We start from the raw sequence: 6,115 nt of genomic DNA, 5'->3' as shown, positions 1-6,115 counted from the left end.
CAATAGTGTCTTGTAACACGACCTCGACCTGGTCATAAACTTTTATGGCTCCAAAGCTGCAGCTCATCCTTTTCCTGCAAGCCCACATTCCATACACTTCCACACAGGCAATCCAAGAACCATGTTTTTGATATGTATTTTTATGTGTGTATAATTTCCATGGTAGATTGAGATTTTCTATGTTCTATCATAAGAAATCAATTGACTCTTAAAATGCTCAGAATCCTACATTAGAAATGCATATCTGTATTCCCATGTTCTGTACACCATGTCTGGTATCATTCTAATCGTAGTGATCTCACGGAATTACATATATGTATGAGATTACAATGAAATGTATTCTTACGGGTAGTATCTTGTCTGAAAGAGGAAATACGAATTCTATCTCTCACATGACAAAGTCAAAGTAGGCGTCTTCTTCTTCACACAAAGAACTTTTTCCCGCTTCATATCAGGAGAGCTGATTCGCTCTGTCACAAAACAGGGTGTAAACAGATGTCTGTTAAAAGGAAGAGACCCCCACTTCTCTCTCTCTTCTCTTCTCCGGCCTCTCTCATCCCTGAACTCCTCCTCTTCTCCCCGGCTTCAAGAAACATCTGAAAGGCTCAGGCCTTCTCCTCGGACCAACACATGTTCGAGTCGTAGCTGCCGTTCTTTGCAACTAAGTTCCTATCACCTTTCCCCTCGACAAGGGAAACGACTGAACTTTCTCGGTAACGTTAAATTCAAGTGAGCCTTTACATCGTTTTGCGAAACGACCCAGAAGACGAAGCTAGACGCAAACCAGCCGGACACGCGCACGCGCGCATCCCCTTTTCAGCATCACACTGAAAGAGTACCACATCTCGCAAGTATCTTTCTCTCTAACAGCTGATTCCTGGTGTTTAGCTTGTAGGTCTGTGAATTAAGTTACCTTCTATCTCTTAACTCTTTCTTTCTTTCTTTCTTTCTTTCTTTCTTTCTTTCTTTCTTTCTTTCTTTCTTTCTTTCTTTCATTCATTCCGATCACGTCATGTTTGTTTAAATGTTTGTTTGTTTTATTGTTTGCATTTTACGTACGTTTATATTTGTAGCTTATAATCTCTAGCGTGTGCCATTTTATTAATAAACCCATTTATACTTTTAACTGTCTCTGTGTTTGAAAACCCACTTTTTATAAAGTCAATGAAACAAAAGATCTATAAAGCTACAGGCTCTATATTATAAAACTACTTTGAGTAGTTTTAATTTATAAACCCAAAGAGGTTTTATCTTCGTGGCCAGAAGATAAACTTTCTTGGAGTTTTGTAAACAGGAATACTTCTTCTTAACTGTGATAGTCTTACATTTATTCGCGGGACGAATAACTGATGACGAAACCAGTTACAGAACGAGGCATTTCCTATAATTGATAAAGTAAATGCATTTGCGATTTATGAATTATGACCATGAGTTATAATATTTGATATCTCTAAAATTCCCTATATCCTTGAGCTAATTCGCATTAACCCAGAGGCATTTACCCTTACATTACTTAGAAAGCACTAAATGGTTTAGTTCTGCAGTACTTAAGCGAGCTCTTAACGCATTATAGTCTTTCACGTCTATTGCGATCTCAAAATTCCGGCCAGTTAATAATACCTAGAATATCAAAATCGACTGCTGGCGGTAGATCCTTTTCCTATTTAGCACCAAAACTTTGGAACAGTCTTCCTAACATTGTCCGGGAAGCAGACACACTCTGTCAGTTCAAAGATAGATTAAAGACACATCTCTTTGACCTAGCATTCACATAATACATTATAGACTTCTACACTCACCTAAAGGATTATTAGGAACACCTGTTCAATTTCTCATTAATGCAATTATCTAATCAACCAATCACATGGCAGTTGCTTCAATGCATTTAGGGGTGTGGTCCTGGTCAAGACAAACTCCTGAACTCCAAACTGAATGTCAGAATGGGAAAGAAAGGTGATTTAAGCAATTTTGAGCGTGGCATGGTTGTTGGTGCCAGACGGGCCGGTCTGAGTATTTCACAATCTGCTCAGTTACTGGGATTTTCACGCACAACCATTTCTAGGGTTTACAAAGAATGGTGTGAAAAGGGAAAAACATCCAGTATGCGGCAGTCCTGTGGGCGAAAATGCCTTGTTGATGCTAGAGGTCAGAGGAGAATGGGCCGACTGATTCAAGCTGATAGAAGAGCAACTCTGACTGAAATAACCACTCGTTACAACCGAGGTATGCAGCAAAGCATTTGTGAAGCCACAACACGCACAACCTCGACTCTCAATTTCTGTTGAGACATTCAGATGGTAGAGTCAGAATTTGGCGTAAACAGAATGAGAACATGGATCCATCATGGCTTGTTGCCACTGTGCAGGCTACCTGAGCATTGTTTCTGACCATGTCCATCCCTTTATGACCACCATGTACCTCTGATGGCTACTTCCAGCAGGATAATGCACCATGTCACAAAGCTCGAATAATTTCAAATTGGTTTCTTGAACATGACAATGAGTTCACTGTACTAAAATGGCCCCCACAGTCACCAGATCTCAACCCAATAGAGCATCTTTGGGATGTGGTGGAACGGGAGCTTCGTGCCCTGGATGTGCATCCCACAAATCTCCATCAACTGCAAGATGCTATCCTATCAATATGGGCCAACATTTCTAAAGAATGCTTTCAGCACCTTGTTGAATCAATGCCACGTAGAATTAAGGCAGTTCTGAAGGCGAAAGGGGGTCAAAAACAGTATTAGTATGGTGTTCCTAATAATCCTTTAGGTGAGTGTATAATTCAATGTTAGGCTGCATAGATTAGGTCAGCCGGAACCGGGAACACTTCCCATAAATCCTGATGTACTCGTTACATCATAAGAAGAATGGCATCTACGCTAATTTTAGTGTCTTTGTTTATCCCGAGGTTTTCCCGCAGCCTGCCGGATCCAGGCCGTATCCAGATCTGACGAAGGACCTTCGCCTGGACCCGTTGACAACGCAGTGCTGAAGTGCCAACTAGTCTCTCCCTATGGAGGATCCTTTTACCACTATACAGATAAAGCGTTGTCGGGAAAATCCGTTTCGCGTACCTACCCCGAAGTGACAAAATTAAATTAAATTCTGTATCAAAATTTATAAGATAAGACCAGTACTTTGTTTAGGCTTGGTTTGTAGGGAATTAAAAACTTCGCACATATATTCAAAGGCACATAACTATAGAACCAATTCTTAATGCGTATGTGAACGCCATCAGCGTTTATCACAGGTTCGCGTTTAAAGTCTGTGTAGAGAGAATGGTGTCGTCTTAGCGGCCCCTAATTTAATAACAAATGATCGTTGCGACGGAAGCGAATCAATCAAAACTAACTTTAGCTGGAAAATAACTTTATTAAAGAACCACTATAAAGCCAAAACAAACTCTATTACCTTAAATTATACATTTATCTCTGTAAAGCTGCTTTGAAACAATCTACATTGTTAAAAGCGCTATATAAATGAAGATGACTTGACTTGACTTGACTATTTACAAACCAGTTATTTAGGTGTTGTCATTGATTCATAAGATCACTTAGAAAGTGTAAGTAAATGCAGTAAATTCAGGTAGTTATAAAGCTCCTTTGTAAATGCTTTACAAGGCATAAATAGTCCTCATTTAGATGAGCTCACAAAAATAGTTAACTAACTGAATTAACCCTGAATTACAGTAGAAATACATGTTAATAAAGCATTTATTAACACACTAAGTAACTATTACTATATGTCTGAATAATAAGATGTATGAATGTACATTTAAAAAGTTTATTAATTATTTACTTACACTTTCTAAGTGATCTTATGAACCACTGACAACTCTTAAATAACTGGGTTGTAAATAATGCAATACTTCATTTAGAAATGATAAATTGATCATTAATAAAGTATGAAAATACAATTATTAAACACATTATAGATATGCTTTTAAATCAAGAGTAAAGCATTTATAACTGTATTTCTAAACTACTTATTAATGTCTATGAATGCTTTATAAATTATGAATTGTTTACTAATGCTTAATTAATTATTAATAGTGTGCAGTTATTATAAAGTGTTACCAGACTTCTTAGTAATTCTGAAAATATGACTATAAATTACAGCAACACCTCCCCCTTTGCCTTTCAGACGAGGTTCATGTTTATAACCGTAATCCTGGGGGGTGGACTCATTTAAAGTAATGTAATCATTTGGTTTTAGCCAGGTTTCTGTCAAACACAGCACATAGGTTATAATCTGTAATCATATCATTAACAATAAGTGCTTTTGAAGTAAGGGATTGAATATTCAGCAACCCAAGCTTTATCATTTGCTCATTTTTATTTGTTGAACATCAATACAATTTTTACCTTTAGATGGGTTTGGAAGTTTTTTGTACTTCCTAATTCAGGGAACAGACACAGTCTCTATATAATGATATCTAGTTGAAAGAGTCTCTATGTGATGGGATTTATCTGACCTCAGTGACGTGAGACAGCTAGCAGACGGTCGGTTTAGCCAGTCTGTCTGCTTCCTGACCTGAGCCCCAATTCATGTTTGAGCTCTAAGACTATGTCCTATATAGTAATATGGGGGAAGAGAGAAGAGCAGCACCATCCCAGGAGGGATGAATATCATCTCTTTTCAACGGTCTGCCCCAAAAACTTTTCCAATTGTCTATGAATTCTATATTATTTTGCGGACACCACTTAGACAGCCAGCCATTGAGTAAGGACAGTCTACTAAGTATCTCATCACCCCGGCGAACAGGAAGGGGGCTAGAGTAAATTACAGTTCCTGACATCATACTTGCGAGTTCACACACCTCTTTAACGTTAATTTTAGTGATCTCCGACTGGCGGAGTCAAACATCATAAGTGCCAACGTGAATAATAATCTTAGAGAATTTACGATTGGCATTAACCAGCACTTTTAAATTTGCTTTGATGTCAGGTGCTCTGGCTCCCGACAAACATGTGACTATGGTGGCTGGTGTTTCTATTTTCACGTTCCGTATAATAGAATCACTAATAACTAGGGCACATTCAACAGGATTCACAGTGGGTGTTTCACTGAGTGGGGAGAATCTGTTTGATGTTGTAATCGGAACGGAAGAGTGGTGTTTTGTCCCGTGACTACAGCGTCTCACCGTCACCCAACTGCCCTGCTGCACAGGCTCTACAGCCAGAACCGAACAATGTAGTTCAATAAGCTAGTCGCATCCAAAGCAGTATCTAAAGCCCTTGCACTCTTGCAATTTAACCTTGAATTAAAGTTTGTATGCGTGTCTCTAGTTCTGAAATCTTCTCCGTCAGCCTGACTATCTCCCTGCATTTATCACATGTAAATCCTGTGCTGACAGAGAAGGCTATGCTAGACTTGTTACATGAAGTGCAAGTGACAATAAGAGGAGAAGATGACATGACCCACCATGTTTGTTGACTGATCCTACTCACCACAGTTTGTTTGATGAACGTGTAAAAGGCACGAGAGAGAAAATTTTTTAAATAAAGTGCGCATGGATGGCATGCTAACAGGCAAGCAAATTACTAGCGTGTTGTGCTAGCAATAACGATTTAGATTGAAGCTAGCGATGTCAGGTTAATGTGTGATGTTGAGTAAGTTATATTTAACAGTACAAGGGATTCCAACAAGGAATGATAGTAAATAATGATACAAAACATAAAGATATACAAAGCTTACAGACGCAAACCAACTCAACAGCAGCCAAAAGATACTGTTGAGATGCTACTTCAGTTCTTTTTATGATTCCAGTGGTGTCTCTCTTGAGAACTGCTCAGTCCAGGTGGCCAAACACCGTCCGTTCTTGGGTCCAAGAGGCACATCCAAGGAATCCTGTCGACTACGCCAAATTGTGGAGGCAAACAAAATTCTATCACTGAATAAGAGACAAACATTTCCAGTTGTCTTTGAGGTTTATTTTCTTGCAAGAAAAGGACAGCAGTCATACAGTCACACAGAGTGGCTGTAGAGTGTGACAGTGAAGAGAGGGCATCCTTCCTCCTTTATAGTTTTGACTCCCAGAATGTTGTTTTTCAAGGCCAATAATGGTATTTTCAACCATACGTGCAACATTCTTAGACTTGTTCATCATATTG

The sequence above is a fragment of the Scardinius erythrophthalmus genome (assembly GCF_964197995.2).
Source record: "Scardinius erythrophthalmus genome assembly, chromosome: 20".
In the NCBI taxonomy this organism is placed as follows: Eukaryota; Metazoa; Chordata; class Actinopteri; order Cypriniformes; family Leuciscidae; genus Scardinius; species Scardinius erythrophthalmus.
Note: the sequence above shows the minus strand (reverse complement) of the source record.